Source organism: Vombatus ursinus, unplaced genomic scaffold (genome assembly GCF_900497805.2).
Source record: "Vombatus ursinus unplaced genomic scaffold, bare-nosed wombat genome assembly UNPS02014822.1, whole genome shotgun sequence".
Taxonomy (NCBI): Eukaryota; Metazoa; Chordata; class Mammalia; order Diprotodontia; family Vombatidae; genus Vombatus; species Vombatus ursinus.
The window spans coordinates 3476243-3500434 of NW_020954600.1; the positions used below are offsets into that span (position 1 = coordinate 3476243).

Sequence of the window (24192 nt, forward strand, 5' to 3'; positions counted from 1 at the left end):
AGGAAGGAAGGGAGGAAAGAAGAGAGGAAGGAAGGGAAGAAGAAAAAGAGAAAGGAAGGAAGGAAGGGAGGGAGGGAGGAGGGAGGGAAGGAAGGAAGGGAGCATCTATTACTATGTGCCAGGCACTATGCCAAGCATTGGGTATTTAAAAAAAAAAAAAACAAGCAAAAAGATTACAAGCCAGTCCCTGCCTTCAAAGAGCTAAGATTCTGACGGGGAAAGACAATACCCAAAAAGGAACTGAAAGGTTGGGGCGATGGAATGAAGGTACCAGGATGGTATTACTGTCTTTATGACTGTCTTTACAAGAAGGAAACAGGGGCAGCTAAGTGGCACAGTGGATAGAGCACCGGCCCTGGAGTCTGGAGAACCTGAGTTCAAATCTGGCCTCAGACACTTGACACTTACTAGCTGTGTGACCCTGGGCAAGTCACTTAATCCCCATTGCCTAGACAAAAAAAAACAAAAACGAAAGAAAGAAACAAAACACACACACAGACATTGCTTGATAGTCATACCATGTTTCTTAATCTAAAGTATTTAACTATTTTCTGGGTACTGCAGAGTATTCAGTTTCTCTGCAAGCTTCAAGGTTCCTGAAGGAACATCTGTGCACCATTATACCTTCTGGTTTTCTTCATTTCAAGAGTTTTTTTTTTTTTCCTCTAGGACACTTTGCCTTCCAGCCTGACACTCTGAGAAAGACCTCTTGCAAAAAGGCCATGGAGTTATTAAGTCCTTCCTATGTACCAGGCACTGGGTTAAATGCTGAGGATACAATGTATGGCAAAACCATGGCCCCTGACTTCAGGGAGTGTCTGTTTGAATGGAGGAGACAACTCAAAAATAATTGTCCCCACAAGATCCACAGTATAAATGGGAGGTAGTCTTGAGGGGGGGAAGGAACTAGCAGTCTGGGAGGGGGGCGGGGGTGGGAGGAGGAGACCAGAACAAATGCTTTGGCAAAGTAAAGCTCTCCTGGTCTCTCTTCAGCTCCTTTCCCAGATTAGGGAAACAACAGCATCTCCACGCAGGGATACCTCAGCGGCTTCCCAAGGGGATGAGGTCGAATGCTGTAAAAGGGATTGTGATTACAGGAGTGAAAACCTTTGCATTTGCTGGGAGATGCAGACAGTTATCTGTGAGGCAGAAATAGAGCAGGCCTCTACAGCACACGTGCCTGTCTGCCGTCTGCTCTGGCCCCAGTCTGCATCCTGCCTTATCTGCGGTTGGGAGGGCATTGTGAGAAACAGCAGGTGTCCTGTGCATTACCAGCAAGTTTCCTGCTGAGAGCCCCGTGCTCCCATCAGCCTTCCACTGGGTCCTGAAATCACTGGCCAGAGCCCAGAGGCACACCCAGGAGCTCGGAAGATGAGGACACTGGCCAGCAAAGCACAGCTTCCATTAACCTGGCAACAGCCGCAGGGCAACCGGTCGCTTTCAGGTTTATAAATGCGTTTGTTTTTTCCTCATCAATGTAGTACCATTAGGAAGAGCACAGATTTTGGAGTCAGACGACCCCACTTCTGATACTACATCTGTGACTTTAAGCAAGCCCCTTCTCTCTGAATAAATGAGTGGGAAAAAAACAAATGGATTGATATATGAGTGAGTGAATGAATGATGGAATAAATGAATGAATGAAAAACATGCTTATTACGTTCACTAAGCACTAGGGATGTAAATATGAAATCAACAACAAACCCTTCCCTTGGGGGAGACAATAAATATAACACAGTGGCAGCCAGGGAGGGTACTCTAGTTTGGAAATTTACAGGATAGTGAGTAGAGGAACAGGCTGAACCACTCTTCAAGCAAGAGTTCTTAATCTGGGAACCATGATTGTTTTTGATATTTTGGTAACTATATTTCAATATGTAATTGGTTTCCTTCATACATCTACGTAAGCATCTAAGTGGTACGGTGGATAGAGCATTAGGTTTGGAATCAGTAGGACCTGAGTTCTAATCCTGACATAGTTGGATGACTCTGGACAAGTCACTTAGCCTTTCTGTGCCTCAGTTTATTCATCTGTAAAATAGGACTAATAATAGCACCTACTCCCAAGAGGTTGTTTCGAGTATAAAAATTAGCTAATATCTGTAAAGTGATTTGCAAACTTTAAAGTGCTAGGTAAACAATAGTCATATTACTATCATTTTTATTGCTATTATTATTATTAGCGATAAGCATTTAAAAACATTATTCTGAGAGGGGCTCACTTTGTAACCTGGGCTGCTAAAGGAGTCCATGACACATAAAAAGGTTAAGGATCTATCTCAGTGTGGGAGAGGGAGAGAATTTGGAACTCAAAATTTAAAAAGAAAAGAATGCTAAAAATAAATAATAATTTTTTTGAAGGTTGAAAACCTCTGTTTTAAAGGACTAGCGACAAAGTTGATAGTTCCAGAACTGGACAGGGGAAGGGCAGCAGATATGATGTGGAAAGCCAGGGCAGCTGGTGAGATGGCAGTGGAGTGTAGACAGTCCTGTACCTATTGGAACACTAAAGCAACCACCAGTCAGCAATCACTCCCTGCGGTGGGCTTTCCAGGAATCAAGCCACAGTACTCCACATTCTCATTTCTAAATGAGGAGGTTAGACCAGTTGACCTCTGAGGTACAGCTCTAATTCTACAATCCTATGGAACAACAATCATGAGACTCATTTTGCAGATAAGAACACTGAAGCAAACAGGGTTGAGTGACTTGCCCAGAGCCGCACAGCTAAGTATCTGAAGCTGAATTTGAACTCAGGTCTTTCTGACTCCAGACCTACCACTCTACCCACTGCGCCACCTAGCTGCCATTTTCTACCCAAGGCCTCTTCTGATTCCTTCCAGTCATTAGCGCCCTCAAGCCCCTCTATATTTAATCTTGTTTTTGGTATTTACTTATCTGTGTACAAGCCATTTCTCCCTGGTAAAATGTGTCTGCTGCATTTCTGATTTATTTGTTTTTTTGTCAGGCCTGAGATGTCCAGGGCATAGGAAACTCCTACCAATTCAGACCAGCTTTACAGAATTGATAGAATCACCCACAAGGAAGGGGCCCCTGTGTACTGCCAGGACGGGACCACAGACCAAACATGGAGGGGGGGGGAGGTTCAGTTCCCAAGGTCGCGAGGAAGAGGGCAGCTTACTCAGTCATCCAAGTCCCATGGGGTGAACCCAACTCCCCCATCCTCTGATGGACACTCCAATGGGAGAATATCCTCCCATTCTCATCAGAAGAACCAGTGGCCTTCATAGAGCATTTTAAAAATCGGTGCTTAGACCTTCCCAGGCATTATCTTGTTCGAGGGAGGTTCTGCGAGGATGATCACTATTCCCATTTTGAAAATGAGGAAAAAGAAGTTCAGAGAGGTTAAGGGTTTTGTCCAGGGTCACTATAAGGGCCAACAGTAGGATCTGAATCCAGGTCACTCTGACTCAAAGTACAACAAACGATTTACCATACTACACATGCTCCTTCTCCAAAACAAAATAGAACGTTATTCTCTCTAACCCTTTGCTCCCTGGAAAGTGAAGGCTCTTGACAGAAGTCAGTTTTTAAGAGAATCCTAAGACAGACCGATCACAGGGTCCATTAAGAGGTCCAGCTCTCAGAAGGTGGAACCTCCTCCAACCCTGTCCCCATCCCAACAATGAACCAGTGAATCAAATCCTCGGCTTGATTTGGCATGCAAAAGGGAGACACCCCGTGTCCCGGACACGGTGAAGTCACAGCAGAGACTGCCATCTCTCCCTTGTGGCCCCCAGGCAAGAAAAGAGACATAGCCATATGCTAAGGTTTCCAGAATTTGTCTCCAACCAACCTTGTTCAGCTCCGGAGACACTCCCTGCCAGACACCTCCCTGGCTCCTAAACTGGATTCTTGACTCCTTCTTGGGAGATCCCTGATCCCTTCCTTATCTCTGGCTCCAAGATAATCTCTGTTGGGAGAGAAGACCTGGGAGGGAGACAAAAGAACATAAAGATTAGAGGAGAATTAAGCATTCCTTCAGGGGCTTAAGTGGGGAAGCAGTGAACCCAGGAGACTTCAAAGAGCATTGGATTTGGCCCTGGAGACTTAGGCAGGATATATGCTATCTCAGTGACCCTCAACTGGTCTGGGCCTCGATTTCCTCACCAGAGAATCTCCCTTGCTCCCTACCCCCACCACACCACAAATTCCATTAGGGTAGGATGAGAATAACAATAACAATAATAATAATAATTATAACCAATGCTGACCAGCATTCTAGAAATGTATAGTCTCAAAAAGTTGACAGAACACTGAGGGGTTAAACAATTTGTCCATGGTCACACAACCAATATGTGTCAAAGGTAGAACCTGAACCCAGGTCCTCCAACTCTGAAGTTAACTTTCTCTTCTCTATGTTTTGCTGTTTCTCATGACAATAATTATACTCAACTTTTACATAGCATGTTATAAGCATGCTTGACATACATTTTCTTACTTGACCCTCACAATAGCCCAATGAGGTCAGTTGTCCATTTTACAAATGAGGAAACAGTCACAGAAAGGTGAAGTGGAAGTCAGATCTTCCTGACTCCAAGTCCAGAGTATATTGCTTAGCAAACTTATCTCTCCTCCTACCCAACCCAGTACTCCAAACACCATCAACACTTAATAAATATTTCTTGGACGAGTGTCAAATGAATGAATGATTCCTGAAGATCTTTCAGTTCTAACCTCTAGGTTCCCGTGACCTTTTTTCCCTTGCCCTCTCCATAAACCCAACGGCCACAGTGAAAGAGGGTCTCTATTGCCCGTTTCCAGTTCTGGAGAAAAGTTCACCAACAAAAGACTGAAGACCAGAATCAGAGGCTCCAACTGAGTCATCACAGGAAAGCAGAGCTTGGCACACAAGCTGTGTATGTGTCTCACTCACTCCCCATCCTCTCCTGTGCCTTCACCTCCCATCAGGTAGACAGATCCTAAGCAAAGAAAACACAAGTCTGGCAGGGCCAATCCAGCCTCCAGGAAGGGCTGCCAGGAAGTTGAAACACTCTTCTGATCCCATGCTTTGTGAAAGGATTTCTGCTGAAACACAATTCCCGAAGAGAGAATGTACATGGAAACTACTGGAAATGGCCAAAGAGCCGCAGTTGGAGGGATCTCCCCCTTCTCCGTACTCTGACAGCAATTACAGCCTGTCTCATGTGATTGGGGCCAGACGTACAGAGTGTTCTGTTGTTTCATGGGTTTAGTCCTGTCTTTCCCACCAGAGTGGAAGCTCCACGAAGGCAAGGACCCACTAGGTCATCTAGTATCTTAGTGTTGGGCATGCAACTGGCACTCAAATACATTAGGTGACTTATTTAGCTTTGGATTTTTTCTTGCTAGTTGGAGGATAGCATGAAATTTAATCAATGGCGCACTAGTAAATGTTTATAACCAGTTCTCCAGGGGCAAAAATGTAAGACGTGCTTTTAAGTTTAATCTGAATTATTAACATTTTCTCCACCACTTTCTTAAGTCTAGTCAATCAACCAAACAATAAATCCAGCCTTGATTTGTAACCATTGCCAATTGAGAAAGTGTAAATGCACACGCTGAAAATTTAACAATCAGCTAGCTAATTAGGGTCAGTTCCAACAAACCCCTGATTTTAATCCTCCGGTGAAAAGAAGTCTAATTCTGGAGGCAGTGGCCCTGGGTTCAAATCCTGATTCTGATAGTACCCGTGTGACCCAAGGCCAGGCATTTCCCTTCCTACGATCTCAACTTTTTTCTTACATTGGATTAGATGGTCACTGAAGTCCCTTGTCTTTCTAAGTCTCTTCTCCTCTGATGTCTCATGGGATAAGGGGTATGACCCTGGACTTTTGGAAACTATGCCAGCAGATCAAACTATGGCAGATGTTCCCCAGCTGGAAAGGCCTTGGCTATGGAGCCGGTGATGAACTAAAGGATGGATGGACTCCATGTGTGTCATCCAAGGGCCAACCCAGTTTAGTTCAGTGAGGATCACCACTAGGTTAGGTCTATTTAGTCATAGAAACCCTGAAGGCCCATCAGAAGATCACAGATTTAGAAACAGATGACACCTTAGAGGTCATCTAGACCTTCATTTTACAGACAAGGAAACTGAGTCCTAGAGAGAAGTGACTTCCAGGAGGTCACAGTCAGGATTTGAACTCAGGCCCTCAGACTCCAAACGAGTGTTTATTCCACTGAACCATGTTTCCCAGTCACTTATTTATGAAGAGTAGACTGTCTTTAAATGAGTAATTTATAAAGTGCTTTGGAGAACTTAAAACACTACATAAATGTCAGTTATCATTATTATGATTCTCAATCCTTTCCAGGCTACACTCAGCATTTTTCCTACCATGCCCAGATTGATTTTTCTTTTTGACTAGGTAAAGAGGCCATTCTCTGCCTCACTTGCTACCTAGCCTTACTCATTGAATGGGCGTTGCCTCAGACAAACTGAGACCTGTTAAAGACCTTAGCTTGAAAAGGCCAAGGTCCCCCACTGCATCCTGGACCATCTCCAGTCATCCTGATCTATATCTGGCTATGGAGGAGAAAGTGAGGCTGGTGACTTTGCACAGCCCTGCCTCACTTAAATCCAGTTCACTCGCATGTCACGGTATCACCTCTCTGAGGTCATGGTCCTCGTTAAGAACAAAGGACAAGCAACAACAATAACCATGCAGAAACCTCTTCATCCTGGAGGCTTCCTCCAGCCAATGGAAGGAAGTTTCACTCCTGTGGCTTCTCCCTCCGACCAGACGTCTCTTCCCAGGACTTCCATTTAAAAAGGGTCCCAGGCCTTTGTTGTGGTTGTTTGGTCATTTCAGTTGTGTCTGACTCTTTGTGACTTCATTTGGGGTTTTCTTGGCAAAGATACTGGAATGATTTGCCATCTTCTTCTCCAGCTCATTTTACAGATGAGAAAATTGAGGCAACCAGGGCTAAGTGACTTGCCCAGGGTCATACAGCTAGTGTCTAAGGTCAGATTTGAACTCAGGAAGAAGAGTCTTCCTGACTCCAGGTCCAGTACTCTATTCACTGAGCCAGGTCAGACATGTTTCATTCCTCTCCAAATTGCAGGACTTTCTCTACAGCATCCCAGGTATTGTCACCCAGCTCCCCTTTTCAACTCCCTTCTCTGTAGTATCTTCCTGTGTTAGAGCATAAGCTCCCTGAGGGCAGGTGATGCCTTTGTTTTCTGCTTGTATTTGTATCCCCAGCATTTAGCACAGTGCCTGGCACATAGGAAGAGCTTGATTAAAGTTCTTGACTGACTGACTGGCAATTTTCAATAGATCCTAGAAGTACTGAAATATTGAAGAAAATCTGATAATGGAAAGTAAACTTGTGAGCAAGGGCTCCTGTTTGGCAGGACACCAAAAAAGAAGTGGATAGCTGTAGAGATCTAAGAGAATCAATAAAACATTCAAAATACATAGAATAAAAAAAGAAAAAAAAAGTTCAGAAGAGGCCCCAAAAAGGATAATTTTGTAACTACTGTTTAAAATTTAACGTACATTTAAGAAAAGAAATTGTACATGACAGAAAATCACAGTCCTCTTATTAATTTCTCTTTGTAGAATGAAATGCCCCTGTTTTAATATTAGCTGAGTTTCAAAAAAAGAAAAATGTAGATTATCAAAAAATGAGGGAGACTCAGGAACAGAATAGTATACCAACAAGGGAATCTTGTTAGACATAGGGAGGCTAGGTTAGGGGTTCCTTTTTAACTCTTTTCCCCATTAATTTCCTATTTACTTCAACAGATCACCAATCTTCCGTGGGTACAAGCATCCCTACCTCCTCATTCTGGGCAATGCTTAAGCATCTTCAATGACTCTCTATTGCCTCTAGGATAAAATCCCTCCATCTGGTAAGTGCCAGCTGTACAATTTCTATCATTACAACATCTCTTGCCTTTGATGATCTCCCTTCTCACACAACCATCATCTTAGCTCATCCCCTCATCCTCTCGAGTCTCAATTATTGCAATGAGCTCCCTGCCTCATGGCCCTCTACCCATCCATGGACCAGTTCAGTTCATCCTTCTCAAAGTGGCCAAAGGGATTCTCTTTGAGCACAAACTGAACCATATCACTCCAATACTCAATAAACACCAGTGGCTCCTTCCTGTCTCAAGGATAAAATATAATTTCTGAAGATTAGGTTTAAAAACCCTTCAAAACCTGGCTGCCATCAATTTTTTCAACACATTATATATTATCTTCCCTTCTGCACTCAGATTTAGCCAAACTAGCATTTTCCCCTCTCTCTATTCTTCATGTATGACTTTCCATCTCTCAACCTTTGCAATGACAGTGCCTCATGGAATGCCCTCTCCCCAGGCTTCTGCCTTAAGAATCCCTTTTTTCCTACAAGACGCAACTCAACCACTACCTACTGCATGATACACTTTCTTTCCCTGTCTTGTATGTAATTAACTACTCTTTTTATCTGTATGTGCATTCTTTTTATATTTATTCTGCACATACTTTAATATGCACCCTTTCTCTTCTGTGTAGAATGTACACATAATAATAAAAATAATAATGATAACTAACATTTATATAGCATCCACTGTGTGCTAAGTGCTTTACAAATACTATCTCATTTGATCCTCACAACAACCCTTTGAGGTGGGCACTATTAATATCCTCATTTTATACATGAGGAAACTGAGACAGACAGAGGTTTAAGTGGCTTATCCAGAGTCACACAACTAGTAAGTTTCTGAGGCAGGATTTGAATTCAGGTCTCCCTGACTATCCACTGTGCTACCTCTTTTCATTCATGAGCATGAATACCCAGTTCCTAGTATTATACCTGGCACATAGTTGGCACTTAATTGATGTGTATTGATTGAATGATTGTTTTTTTTAAGCCAGCATCCTATAAAAAGAGCACACCAGTGTAGATATGTATGTTTGGAGGATGTACCGGAAAAGTGCAAGACTTTTAAAATTTGGACCTGGTTTTCAGACCCAGGCATCTGTCTCTGTTACGTTGTGTGTTCAGTCATTTCAGTCGTATCTGAGTCTTTGTGATCCCATTTGGGGTTTTCTTGGCAGAGATACTGGAGTGGTTTGCCATTTCCTTCTCCAGCTCATTTTACAGATGAAGAAATTGAGGCAAATAGGGTTAAGCAATTTGCCTAGGGTCACACAGCTAGCAAGTGTCTGAAGTTGGATTTGAACTCAGGTCTTCCTGACTCCAGGCTCAATGCTCCATCTAACTGCCCCCTCTCTATTATAACACTGGAAGGACCCTAGGCCAGCCCAAGCCACCAGCCAGAGCCATCCCTACTCAGGGCTGAATTTGGGCTTAGTGACTTCATCAAGGGAATATCTCTAAATGTCATTTGTCAATGTTCTGAAGGCTAAAGTCCTTCTGGGCAGAGGAAGGAATTTGTTTAGTCCCTACGTTCTTGCTTCACTGTGTTGGGCAAATGTTTCATTTCCCCCTGCGGTTCCCCCTCACCTCCCATGGGCATGCCTGAAGTGTCTGATTTACCTGCTCCCCAAAATATGTTCTGTCTTTGGAACTGAGAAGGTTTATAAGCTCCAGGAAGGACACATGATGAGTATTAGCGTCAACGGTGCCTGTCAGACTTCAGAGCCCAGTGTCACATACTAGAGCGATTGCAGGGCAGTGGGGGGGGGTGAGGGAAGATCCCACTATAATTCCAGGCAGAGCCTGTCGGAGCCTTATTGGGAACCAAATGACTTTCCTTTGATACTCCCCCTCAGGCTTTGCCCGTGTAGGTTTCAAGCTGCTTTGTGTCTTGGGAGGAATGATCCTGCCCCACTGTCGCACAAGAGGAGATTAAGTTATTACCAACCAGCTATGAGTACCAGAATACAACACGAGACCTAATTCCCATTTAGCCACATCTGAGTCGCATGGGGAAGGACAGCTAGGTCAGAATTGTCCTTGGGTCTACAAAAAGGGCCATGTTGCTGATGCCCATACATTAAGTATGTATCAGATGTGAATTTCAGTCTTGGCTATTGGAAATACGTGGGGTTTTGGAGGAGAGAGGATTAAGGAAAGCTAAGGTTGACATGGGGGAGAGGGTGGATAGCCAGAGACGCTAAAACACAAATGAAGCCTGAGGTTTGAATGATCAAAGGGTTTCTAGTCAGGTTCTCTGCATGACTAGAGTGGTATTCCCAAGCAATCAGACATCCCTGTAAGGTCCGTGGTAGGGCCAGTTGACAAAGATGTCAGTAACATGGCACAGAATCCAAAGCATTCCCAACCTGAGAGAAGGTGACAGAGATCTCGAGTGATCTCTCAGGTAAATATCTCCACATGTCTCCACAGCCCCAGGAAGATGCATTGAGACTGGAGTCAATGGACTTGGGTTCAAATCCTACTCCCTGTGTGTAAGGACCTTTAACTCCCTTAGCCAATTTCCTCATCTGAAGTATGGTGGACTAGGTGCTGTCCAAGGTGCCTTCCAACTCTGTGATCCTATGATCTCCATGTCCCAATCCTGTGTCTTTGCAGTGGCTGCTTCCCATGCCTGGAATGTCCTACCCTGTCACTTCTACCTCCTGGCTTCCTTGTCCTCCCTCAAGATTCAGCTCAAATCCTACCTTCTGTAGGAAGCCTTTCCCTGTGTCTCCCACCATCATCCCCCACAGCTAGTGTCTTCCCTCTGAAGATACCTTCCATTTACATTATTTTTATCTTGTATGTACATAGTTGTTTGCATATTGACTCCTCCATGAGACTGTAAGCTCCTTGAGGACAGAGATCATGCTTTTGCCTTTCTTTGTATCCTAGCCCTTAGCACAATGCCTGGCACATAGAAGATGCTTAATAGATGCTTGTTGAATGACCATGACTCTTTTACTCCTTGTGCAGTATGACCTCTCTAGACGGACAATGAGCTGGGTCCAGAATTGAACTGAAAAATCATGAAATGACACAATCCCAGAGGTATCAAAATTCAGATAACTTAAAGGGTAACGAAGAGCAGCACAGCACATATTAATTAACCTGCTAGCAACAGTGATTTGCATTTTAAAAGTGGCATAAAAGATACCTAGGAAATGGATAGATGGGAATGGCGGTGAGCTGATCTTGGGACAAGACTGTGGGACAATAGATGAATAGCCCAGAGACTGAATTAGGGCAAATGGAAATAGAAGAGGAGGGAAGCCTCCAAGTACTTTGGGTAGATCACTCCATCAGTCAAAAAGCATTTATGAAGTGCCTACTGTTTATGAGGCCTTCAGGATATGATTATAGAAACAAACCAATTACTTCTCTCAAGAAGCTTACATTCTAACCCGAGACACAAAATACACACATATAAATATGAACAAAATGGATAACAAATTAACACTACGGAATTTGAAGGAAGAGGCCCTAGGAGCTGGGAACATTAGCCAAGGTCTCGTGTATGAGGGGGCATTGGAGCTGAATTTTCAGGGAAATGATGGATCCGAAGAGGTGGAGGTGAGGAAGGCTTTCATTCCAGGCCTGTGCAAAGGCAGAGACAGAAAATGGAGATGTCACTGAGGACAAGCAAGGAATCAAGTTTAGCTGGACTGATGGTACACAGTAAATCTAGAAGCAAAAGTTGGGGCCAAGTTGGGAAGTGCTTTACGTACAAAACAAGGAGGTTGCAGTTTCTGTTAGAGGTAACAGGGAGCCAGTGAAGCTTCTTGAAGAGGGGAGCTCCTTGAGGAACCTTGGTTGAACAGGGATGGTAAGACCTGGACTTAAGTGTCAATGTGGCACCTCTGTGAAGGATGGGTTGGATAGAGAAGAGATTTAAGAACCTCTTCCATTTAAGGACTTTTTATGGTCTCCTTCAAGTACTAATATCTAAGACCACAATTAGCTCTAACATCCTATGTTATCGGGTCCTTACATCTCTAGTATTCCTGGCTGTTTCCAAACTATGCCACCTATGGGTGTGGGAAGACACGCGCAAGGTTGAGAAGACAAGGATGAGATGCATTCTTCACCATCAAAGGGAAGACCCATCTCAGTGAGATCACAGATCTATCCAAATACAAGTGGGCTAGGCTGGTCTGGGCTGGGCTGGGCTACGGCAGCATGGGCAAGTGAGCAAACTGTCAGTAGCCATTCCACAGTCCCCTGTGAAGTCAGTCTCCAATGATTGGTACAAGCTCCATATGCAATCAAAAGACAACGGCAGTAGTTGGTTCTGAAAGACGTGGCATCCCTTGGGCAGAAGCAAATGGAAAGCTGAAGGAAAGGCCCAGGCTTTGAAACAAATTTGTTGAGACAGCTGAGACAAGTGAGCCACACGCATTGGTTCGGGGGATGCAGAGGCATACAAAGCGATGGAAACCATCCTGCTAGAGTTACCACTGTCAGGGAATCCTGGAGCCCCAAGAGATAGTGAGGTGTAGTGGAAAGAGAATGGGTAACTGGCAGAGTTCAGAGAGACCTGGGTTCAAATTACAGTTCCAGTACTCACTAGCTGTATGAACCTGGGTAAATCACCTAACTTCTCTGGACCTCAGTTTCCTCATTTGTAAAATGAGGAGGATTATGCTAGAGGATCCCCAAGCTCCCTTCCAGCTCTGATGCTATGTTCTGTTTTGGTTTTTGTCCTAGAGTCCTTTCTATCTCTGATGTTTTATGTTCTACAATAATTCTAATTTAATTCAGTCCAATTCAACAAATACATATACACACACATATTATACATATACATATATTTTATACATACATACATATATAGACATACAATTTTGCATGTATGCATATGTGTATATCTCTATCTCTATAGACCAGACTAGAAAGATATAGATATGGAAATGGATATGGATGCAGATATAGATATGGATAACATATAGATATAGGCATAGATATGGACACAGAGATACATACATAGATATGGATATGTGTGTGTATGTATATATACACACACATATATATGTGTATATATGTGTGTGTATATATATATATATATATATACACACACATATATATCCAGATGATAGAGACCTAGACGTAGATGATAGATATAGATATACGTATAGACAATGATACAGATATAGATATTATTGTTGCTGTTGTTGAGTCACTTCAGTCATGTCTAGCCCTTCATGACCCCATTTGGGGTTTTCTTTTCAAAGATACTGGAATGGTTTGCCATTTCCTTCTCCAGCTCAATTGACAGATGAGGAAACTGAGGCAAGCAGGGTTAAGTGACTTGCCCAAGGTCACATTGCTAGTAAGGGTCCAAGGCTGGATTTGAACTCATATATCTGACACCAGGCCAGCACTCTATCCACTGCACTACCCAGCAGCCCATTTGGCACCTAGAAAGCACTAAAAAAAAAAGAAGAAGAAGAAGAAGAAGAAAAGAAAAATGTTTGTTGATTGATTGGCAGCACTCAAAACCCTAGGATCCTGGGAAAGATTCTCTCCCCTGCCCCATGGCTTACTTTCCTGACCACCCCCACTGACCTCCCCCAGCATCTCCTTCAGTGGTTCCCTTCTGAGCCCAGCCATCAGCCTGAAGGTTTGGGATGACCCGTTAGGAGATGGCAAAGAACTGGAAGAAGCCTCTCAGGTCCTCTGGGTCATTCCCCTCATTGCGCCCTTCCCATTGGGCACAAGAAGATGCTCCTGATACCAACCAGGGCCAAGGGACAGAACGTTCTGCATTCTAAGCCTGAAAAAGAAAGATGTATCTTGAGTTTTGTTCATGTGTTTTGCTTTTTAATTATTCATGCAGGAGAAAAGCAGGGGGACAGAAGGAGCCAGGAAAGGGTCCCTGCTACATTCTGTAACTCAAACAACGCCAGGGGCCTCACTTTCTGGAGCTGCTTCGGCAGCTTTCCCTTCCATCTCAACACCTGCACTTGTCTCACAGAGGGAATCAGCCTTCCCACAGGCCTGCTGTCAATCAGCCCCTCTACTGAACTCTGTTACCATAACAAGTCTGGAAATCCACTGCTCTCTGATCAGCCTGGTAATTATGCCTCCCAGGGTCACGGAAGAGCCTTTGCTGGCGAGATGTGATTTCCTCGGAAATGTTTTGATTTATTTTAACTTTTGTGCTTTTAATGTCTAATTGGGATGTGGCAGTGCCTGGTCAGTGAGTGGTGGAAATGGGAGATCTGGGCAGAGGGCACCTAGCTGCCTCCCCCTCGAGCTGGTACGTGCCATGGACAATGCTCTCCTGAAGCCTGCAGAGGCTGGCCCTACATCACCAGGACTGGGGCTGGTAGAGAGGAGAAAGTATCAAGATACAGAAAAGGAAAACCAAGTCGTTTATCTCCATTGCAACAATTTTAATGGAGAGACAGTATGACATTGGGAAGGCACAGTTGACTTTTGGTGTCCAGAGTCTGGGGACCATATTAATACTTAATAGTCTTAGGGGCAGCTAGGTGGCACAGTGGACAAAGTGCCGGGCCTGGGTTAAAATCCTACTTCCAACAACAGCTTCGAAACAACAGGCAAGTCATCAACTCTCTTTGGGCCTCAGTTCCCTCACATGTAAGATAAGGATAATCATACATATTTGCAATATCCACCTCACAGGATTGCTGTGGGAAAAGTTGTCCTCAAATCTATAAATGACCCAAAGCCAGGAGAAACTGTTAATACACTGGAGGATAGAGTCAAGAGACAGATTAGGGCACTGGGCTGAATCCAATAAGAGGACATTTAATGGGGATAAATGTAAAGTCTTACCCTTGGATATAAAAAATTAACTCACAAATACAAGATGGTGGCCAGGATTGGGGGGGGTGTGGCAAAAGAGATATGTCTAGATGGCAGTTGGTCTGCAAATTACACACAACTAAACTGTTATAACTGGTAGCACATAAAATTAATGTCAACTTTGAAAGCTCACCAAGAGTTCACGTCCAGGACTGGAAATTTTATGGTCCCTCTGTGTTCTGTCTGCCCTGTTTAGACTGACATATCTAGTCATAGCTTAGTAAGGACATTGATAAGCTGGACAGCATCTATAGGAGGATGACCTATGATGGTGGAAGGCCTTAACATTATGATACCATATGATCCCCTGTTGAAAGAATTGAGAATATTTACTCTGGAGAAAGGAAGATTTCATGGGACACATCACAGCTGTCTTCAGGTAACTGAAGGAAAAAAGGATTTGTACTTAGACTTGAAATACGAGTCATGTCCTCTCTGAGCCTCCCTCTCTACATCTGTAAAATGGGAATAATCATAGCTAAGGTATTACACTAATGATAACATGGTCATTGTGGGACTTAAATTAGGACATGTGTGTCCAAATTTCATATGTATGTATATATATATGAGCTATACATATATAGCTATGATATATAGTTATTATATATGAGATATGTATATGATCTTTATGTGTGTATATATATATGTGTGTGTGTATACACACACACACACACACACACACACACACACACATATAGGTGTGTGTGTATAATTTGTTATTGTAATTACTAGACCCAGGGGACCAAACTAGAAACTATGTCAGGTGCAAAGAGACAGATGCAGGTTTGATGGAAGGAGAAACTTCCAACCAATGAAAGCCTTCCCAAAGTGGATCAGACTGCCTCAGGTGGTTGTGAGTGCTCCTGGGGCAGAAGCAGGATCCTCAGTGGTCAGGTTTGCTTGAGAAGGGATTTTAAAGCGTGGGGAGTGATGGGGAGAGTTCATTAGATGGTCTCTGAGCCCTCTTGCCACTTAGATTCAAGGAAAAGACTTTTATAAACCTTTAAGGATGATTTAGCGCCTCTAGGATCCCAGCATCACCCCTGGTCAATCTGCCTTGATTTTAGTTGTCAGAAACATGAGTTCTGTCCCTAAAAGAAGATCGAGCTTTGGCCCCTGACCTTGAGGACCAGGACCAGTCCGATTACCCATAGAAGGTGCCACATCCTCTGAGCAATACCATATGGCAAGAGTCAGTCGCCTGCCTGCCTTCTCTCTCATACCCTCCCTCCTCTCTCCAACCAGAAAGGAAGTCAGCCTGACCCAGGGCTTCATGAGAAGTTGGCTTTTTCCACCTGCACAGGATTTGGCTAGTAAAGTTCAGTTTAAGCCTTAAATAACACCCTGGCTGCGTGCAAAGCTTTTCCACTGGGCCACGTGAGATTCCTGTTGAAGCCTGAAATTGCCCATGATTACAGGTAAGTGCAATGATGCCTGGGTCCCATGCTGCTATGCAGGGAGGATTAATGAAGGAAGATAACCAGGGCTTTAAGTGGTATTCACATGCTCCCCTAATAGAAGGTGGATGCCCCTTGCTTCTCCAAGAAGAAGAAAGAGCCCTCTAAACATTCAGTTGATTTGAAGGTTGTCCACATCACTGATGAATTCAGAAAAGTGTGTGTGACGAGGCCAAGACAAACTCAATTTCTTGTATTGTTTGGTTTCTTTCAACCCCCCACCACTTATATAGAACAGGGCCAGATAACTCTACAAGAGATCATCCTTAAGGAAGACACCACACTCCTCAGCAAGCATTCAACACATTTACCTTCATTTACCATCTCTCTAGAACAAAGAAATGGCTTTCCTCACCCCCAGGTCTCGGGATCCCAAAGAGAAGGAATGGCATTCAGTCAGCTTCCAGCAGGAAAATGGAAAACTTGCTGGATTCAGAGGCTGAGGACCTGGGTTCAAATTATGAATCTCTGCACTTACTATACGTGTGTGTGTGTGTGTGTGTGTGTGTGTGTGTGTGTGTGTAATCTTGAGCACGTAACTGGACTTTTCTGAGAATGTTTCTCCAAACTCTTAAATGGGAGTGCGTTGCTTCTCAGTAAAAGCTTAATACATGTATGTTGAATGGAATAAAATTAAGCAGGAATCAGGCTGGAGGCTGAGAAGCTGAGAAATGGTACAAATGGAACAAACTAATGTAAGCATGAAATGAGGTAATACTACATGTAATGCACTTTGTAAACCTCAGAGAGCTGTCATTGTTATCCTTCCTCTCCTCAGCACTGTCTATCTGCTCTTCGTTTAATAGAGACAGTGCCATGCTTTCTAGGCATTACAAAAAGAATGTCTGTGAGGTGTTAAGAATTAGACAGAGAAACAAGCAAATATAGCCACATGGTGTTTGTCCTCAGGGGGCTTATAATCTAGGTGAAAAGATAAAACACACACACACACAACACAAAATAACAGAAATAGGTGTTAATTAAGTTAATTGTGTATGTCCATCAACTGGGGAATGGCTGAACAGGTTGTAGTATATGATTGTGATGGAATACTACTGTGCCATAAGAAATGTTGAGCAGGATGCTCTCAGAAAAACCCTGGGAAGATTTATATGAACTGATGCAGAGTGAAGTGAGCAGAACCAGGAGAACATTGTACACAGTAACTGTAATATTGTAAGGATGATCAATTGTGATTTTTTTCCCCCCTATACAGAATTTGGCCAGTAAAGTTCAGTTTAAACCTTATATAATACCCTGGCTGATCCACGACAATTCCAAAAGGCTAATGATAAAAGGGTGGCACAGGGGATAAAGCACCAGCCCTGGAGTCAGGAAGACTTGTCACTGGATCCGAGTACGTGGAGGTGAGTAAGGTATACAAAGACTGCCAAGGGTGGAAGGGGCCAGGTGGTGAAGGGCTTCGAATGCCAAGCAGGACTCTGAACTTTATCATGAAGGTGATAGGGAGCCACTGGGGTTTATTGGAGCTGGGATGGGAGTTACATGATCAGACTTGTGCTTCCTAGAGGCAAGAAGGGAACTGCTGCAGCCTTCCTGAGTCAGGGGGTGACACAGTCAGACCTGGGGTTTGGGGAAAACGACTGACAGCTGAGTGGAGAATGGCCTGGAGTGGGGAGAGACTTGAGGCAGGCAAACCCCAGCAGGCTACAGCAATAATCCAGATGTAGGGGATGAGAGCCAGCACCAGGGTGATGGCAGTGTCAGAGGAGAGAAGGGGGCATACCTGAGAAAGATTATGAAGGTAATGGTGATGGGTTGGCTATGGAGGCAGAGGGAAGGGTGGTGGGGAGACAGCGAGGAGCAGAGGATGACATGTGAGTTGCCAGCAAAGGTGACTGGGACATCGGTAATCTCTCCACATAACTGAGAAGTCATCTCTTGCCTGGATTATCGCCCCAGCCTCCTAACTGTCCTCCCTGCCTCCACTCTCTTCCCCTACAATCCAGCCTCCACGTGGCTGCCAAAGCCATTTTTCCCAAACCACGGGTGTGACCATGTCACACCATCCCTGACTCAGGAATGCTTCCATAACTCCCTTCTTGCCTCTTGGATAAAATATGAATTCCTTTGTTTGTCATTTAAAGCCTTTCCCAGTCCAGGCTCCTTACACACTACTAGCTAAGCAGGCTCCATGCCAGTCAAACTTGCCTTGGTCTTTGTACAAAACATCCCATGTCCTCTGCAAGGCAGCCTCCTCATCTCTGGAATGCACAACCCCCACCCCTTACTTCCACCTTTTGTGATCCTTAGCTACCTTCAAGCTCCACATGTTCTTCCCACATGATGCTTTGCTGGTCCCCTGCAGCTGTGGGGATCCCCATCCCCACAAAATTACTTTGAATATATTTTGTATTTTTCATCTTGTCTCCCCTACATTTACTCCGGGAGTGCAGGGGTTATTGTATAGACAGTGCCTGGTATACTGGAAGTGCTTAATAAATGCTTGTTGATTGACTGTCCATAATATAATTAGATTATAATTCAGCAAAGATGAAAGATTTGGTTCTGGGAAAGGCTGGAGAGAGGGATGTTGGTTCCTCGACATTCTGGGTCTTACAGACAAAGCCTTTCAGGGAATCCAACACTGTGTAAATGGATGAGACTGGAAAATGAGTAAAATATGTACACAGGATATTATGCCTTGGGGGGTAACTTTATTAAAAAACCATGTGATGGCAAATGGAACTGCTTTCAAAAAGACCACCCCGAAGCTAGTATGAAAGCCCTTGGCAGGAAAATCCAAGACAGAGGCTTATCAAAGTGCCAGTTTCCCCAAGGAGTCAGTAGGCTCCAACTAGCTCACTGATTTTTCCCAAGTTCTCTAAAACTTCTCCCCTAGTTTTCCTTAAAACCCAGCCCAGGAGCTAGGTGGCACAGTGGACAGAACTCTGGCCTTAGAATCAAGAGGACCTGAGTTCAAATTCAGTCTCAGACACGTAACACTCACTAGCTGTGTGACCCTGGGCAAGTCACTTAACCCCACTGCCTCAAAAAAACAAAACAAAACAAAAAACCAACCCAAGCTCGGGGACCTGCTCCCAGAGGACTTTCTGATCTCTCTAGTCATTCTTCTCTCTAACTTTCTATAACTTGGTATATATTTTGTATCTCTTCATCTGCATACATGATATTTTCCCCTTGAGAGAATGGAATCTTTTTGAGGGCAGGGTAATATTTCTTTCTTTTTTCTTTTTTGTATTCTGAGTGTTTAGGATGGTGTCTGATACCCAGGAGAAACTGAATTTTCAAGACTCCTAATCTGGACTTGTGGAGGAGTACCCCTCAATTAGCTATAATTCTTCCCTGTCTGCCCCCACTTATGTATATTTCTAATTCCAGGAAAAAAATATCTGCTGGAGGTAAGACAGCAGAAGCATTAGCATTTTGATAGGTTTCTACAATATAGCTTATAAGAAGTCTTTAAAATTCATAGTGCCAAGATTAATCCTTCAAACATGGTACTTCTTACTCAGCTTGAGACAGCTCAGAAGTTTTCCATTTTTTAAAGAACTAGATTAAAAACAAAGAAAAAGTTGCCAGGAATCCAAAAACTCTACTCCACAGTCCTGCAGAAAGAGAACCCTCATACCAGTCACTGGCTGTAACATCTGGATTGATCAGGTGTTTGGGAACTGTCCTTCTGGGACTGCCTGGCAAAAGATTCAGCTGCCATAATCTAGAGACTTCTCCAAAGGGATGGAGGTTTCTCAGCATCAGGGTCCAAAATACCTGGGGACACAGCAGGCATGTGGAAAGAGCCTTGGGCTAGGAGAGGAGGCAGGAATTCTGATTCCAAGGCCAGCTCTGCCATTAAGGAGCTGTGTGAGCTTGGCTAAGCAGCTGCCTCTCTCTGGTCCTCAGTCCTACATGAATAAAACCAGTGGCAAATGACATCTAAGGTCTCTTCCAGCTCAAAGACTCTATGATTTTAGTGATGCTTTGGTCATCATAATGCCCCCAGTGTGGGCAGAAGACAGAGGCATTTTGGCACAACGGAAAGAGTTCTGTGTTAGGAATCAGAGGACAAATTTAGTCATACCCACTCACTATCTTGTGACCTTGAGTAAATCACTTAACCTCTTGGGCCACAGTTTCCTTATCTAAAAAATGAGGACATTGAACTAAGTAAGAGCATCCAGGTACAGTGGAAAGAGTATCAGCTTGGGAGCCTGAGGACCTGAGTTCAAATTCTGTTCAACAAGGACTAGCCTGTGAAAGCTAGGAGCAGCTCACAACCACCAGACTGATCACAAAAGTGCACAATTTTTGGCTACAGCAACTCTCCAGGATTATTTGCCAAGCCTGTGTGAGCTGTATCTGTTAGTGAGAGGGGAGAATCCATTCCCAGGAAACCACAGCTCCTTGGAAAACACTAAATAGCTGTTAAATTATATGGTCCAAAAGACAGTGTTGTCTGTAGATAAGAGGGATAGAGTTGAGTGACTTCAGGAAATAGCTAGTCAAGCAACAGCATTTATTAAGTACCTACTATGTACCCGGCACTGTGCTGAGCACTGGAAATAAAAAGAAAGTCAAAAACACAGTCCCTTCCCTCAAGGAGTTCACTGTCTAATGGAAGAGAAAACATGCAAACAACTATGTGCGCACAACATGCATACAAGAAAAATTGGTGATTATCTTAGAGGGAAGGTACTGGCTGGGGGCAGTGGGGAGGGGGGAGAAGAGGAAGGAAGGGGGATGGACTGGGAAAGGCTTCCGGCAGAAGATATCATATAAGCTGGATCTTAAAGGAGGTCAGGGAAGTAAATGCAAGTAGGAAGGAGAGCTCCAGGTATGAGGGACAGTCATTACAAAGGCATAGAGTCAGGTGAGAAAACAGGATTTTATATGTGATCCTGGAGGTAATAGGGAGCCACTCTACTACTGAGGTAGTAGAGACACATGGTGAGACCAGTACTATAAGGAAGATTACTCTGTCAGTGTAATGGAATGGATTTGGGGAGTTGAGGCAGGCAGACCCACTAAAAGGCTAATCGAGGCGCAAGGGGATGAGGGCCTGTAGCAATATCAGAGCAGATAAAGGGAGTAAAAGCCCTTAATTTTAAAGACGAGGAAATTGAAGCCCTAAGAGAATGAGTAGCCTACTCAAGGCTCGCCCTGTACAGTTAGGTTCAGGGTCTCCCTCTCCCTAGGCAGCAAGGTGATGCAGTGGATAAAGGGTCAAGCCTAGAGTCAGGAAGATCTGAGTTCAAATTTGGCCTCACACACTTCCTGCCTATATGACTCTGGGCAAGTCATTTCACCCTGTTTGCCTCAGTTTCCTTAACTATAAAAGGAGCTGGAGAAGGAAATGGCAAATGACTCCAGCATTTTCGCCAAGAAAATCCCAAATGGGGTCACAAAGAGTCGGACACAACTGAACAGAAATCCCTGTTTAACAGCAACACCTTTCAGCCAAAATCAACTGCCACATTTCTAATTCATTCACTTCTAATGAACGAATGGCACATTAGTGTTTCTCATTCCCATGTTGCACCCATGCACTGACTAGGGAGAAATAAAAAATCAGGCAGTGTGACCGGGGGGACTTTCTTGGTGCTGTGGAAGGACCTGTGACAGCAGGGATGCCCGCTCTGGGGAGCAGAGCTATTGATTTTCAATCAAGCTCCTTGCTGGGGGGTCACTGCTTGCTAAGCCACCATGGAAATGAGGTTTCTGAGAGTTGCATGACTCCTGGGTTTGGAAATCAGGATGCAGTGAGGCTATCCTAAGAGGAGAAATGCTTCCTTAGGTAACAGGCCTAGAACCTTGCAGGAATCAAAGAGGCAGCTATGGGATAGATGAAAGAAGTAGAGCGGGTCCAGGGATAGCCCTGAATCTGGTCACTAATCTGTGGTACGACCATGTTTGGCCAAGTCACTGACCTTCTATGGCCCTTAGCTTCTTCCCAAACCCATCAGTAAAGGGATGGAGGAGGACTGGATTAATCAATGAACCAATAAACATTTATTAAGCGCTGACTATTTACCAGGCACCATGGATAAGCTCTGAGGTTCATTTCAGATACACAACTGAAAGCGGGCATTGGAACCAAAGGTCTCTGAAATCCAGGTAAAGGAAAGAAAACAACCGGTGTTCACCCTGTAGCTCTATTCTACCTAGGAGGGAAAATTCTAGAATGGCAAAGCTAGAAGGGACTTTCCAATACAGAACTGAGAACATCTCAGCTGGAAGGGACCTAAAAACATAGCATCAAAGCTAGAAGGGACTTTAGAACATACACAGAATGTAGAATGTTAGACCTAGGAAGGGACATAGAATCTCATGGCTAGAAAGAACCTTAGGATTGAGGTCAGAGGGCTTAGAACACAGGACACAGAATGTCAGGGTTAGAAGACACCAAAGAACATAGAATATCAAAGCTGAGTAGGCCCTTGTGAAATAGAACCGAGAATGCTCATCATAGAACCTGGCACATAGTAAGTGCTTAGTAAATGTATATTGATTGATTGATTGATTGATTGATTGATTGCTGGAGCTGGCAGAGAACATAAAGACTATCAAATATAACTACCTTATGTTAGTCCAGATAAAGAAATTGAGACCTTATCAAGGAAATGATTTGTCTAAGGTCACTCAATTACCTGCAGGGCCAGGGTATTGATCCTAGTTATCTGGATACCCAATCTCATGTCCTTTCTGCAATATCAGGAAGATGCTCCCCCAACACACACACACACACACACACACACACACCTATTACCCCTCTTTCAAATTTTCTCTGTGTACATGTACACACAGGTAGAAATAGGTTAATCAAGGAGAATAAGTCCCTTTAATTCAATTATCACAATAGCCAATTAAATGATGATCATCAGTGATATTCCTTGATCTGAAATGGTAAAAGTTCCTCACAAGGAGAACCAAACACTTGTGAAAATCACAGGTCTAGTAAAAAGAAAAATTTAAAAATAGTTAAAGCATATGTGTATATATGCATACACACGCACTGTACATGCATGCATGTGTTTATATGGCAATACATGTGCATATGTACATGTCTGTGTCAATGTATATGTCACATGTGTGCGTATATGTCAGTATGACCAAAGGTCTCCAGTGGAATGTCCCAGGGCTCTATGATCCACTTTATCTGACATTTTAATAAATGATTTTAATAAAGATATGCATGATATATATAGAATAAACTCTCTCTACACATATATACATATATATATATATATTCCCCCTTTAGGTTTACAAAGCACTCCTATTGTGTTTGAGCTTCATATAATTCTGCAAGAAAGGTATTATTATCTTTGTCTTATAAGTGAAAAAATGAAGTGCCAAGAGGTTAACCAACTTGCCCAGAGTCACACAGCTAGTAAATATCAGAGGGGGATTTCACAGAAAGCACTCCTCTCATAATGTAGCCCAAGATTTCTTGAGCACTGGAAGTAAGTGAGATTCAAACTGAGCTTTCAATTCACTAAAACCTCCAAATATTTTTTTTCATATAAACTAAGGTTGAGTTCTTGAACCTCCATTTAAGACTCTACATTCATCCCAATTAATTTTTTTTTTACTAGATTCAGCTTAATGCTCTAATCTGCCAAGATCATTCTTGATCCTGAGTCTCTCATCCAATAGTAGCTTTGGGCACTCTGCAAATCTGATAAGGCTAGCAGTTATATCTTTGCTCAAGTATTTATTAAAATGTCAAACAAAGCTGATCGTAGAGCCCTGGAACATTCCACTGGAGACCTTTGGTCAAACTGACCTTGAACCATTAATTATTGTTGGAGCCAGCCAGCTCTGAAGATATTCAGTTGTACTATCATCTGCCCTACTTCTCTCCACCTCTTTCATAGAATTATCATGACATATTTTGTCAAATATGTTGCTAAAATCTAGAGATAATCTATAGCTACATCATTCCCCTAATGTAGCATTTTAGTAATGGGAGACAGGGAGAGAGAGAAGGAAGGAAGGAAGGAAGGAAGGAAGGAAGGAAGGAAGGAAGGAAGGAAGGAAGGAA

The 24192-nt window shown here is 43.5% G+C and overlaps 1 protein-coding gene across 5 annotated transcripts in view; it reads right to left on the reverse strand.

Moving 5' to 3' along the window:
• The window catches only part of TSPAN18 (tetraspanin 18), a 233083-nt gene that overhangs the window by 177711 nt on the left and 31180 nt on the right, over nt 1-24192 (reverse strand). For 4 of the 5 annotated variants that reach the window (XM_027837870.1, XM_027837864.1, XM_027837867.1 and 1 more), the window contains exon 2: nt 3818-3951. The exons of the other annotated variant lie outside the window; for it this stretch is intronic. The gene's annotated coding sequence lies outside the window, so the exon portion shown is untranslated. The remainder of the gene's footprint in view (nt 1-3817; nt 3952-24192) is intronic. 5 annotated transcript variants of the gene reach the window in all.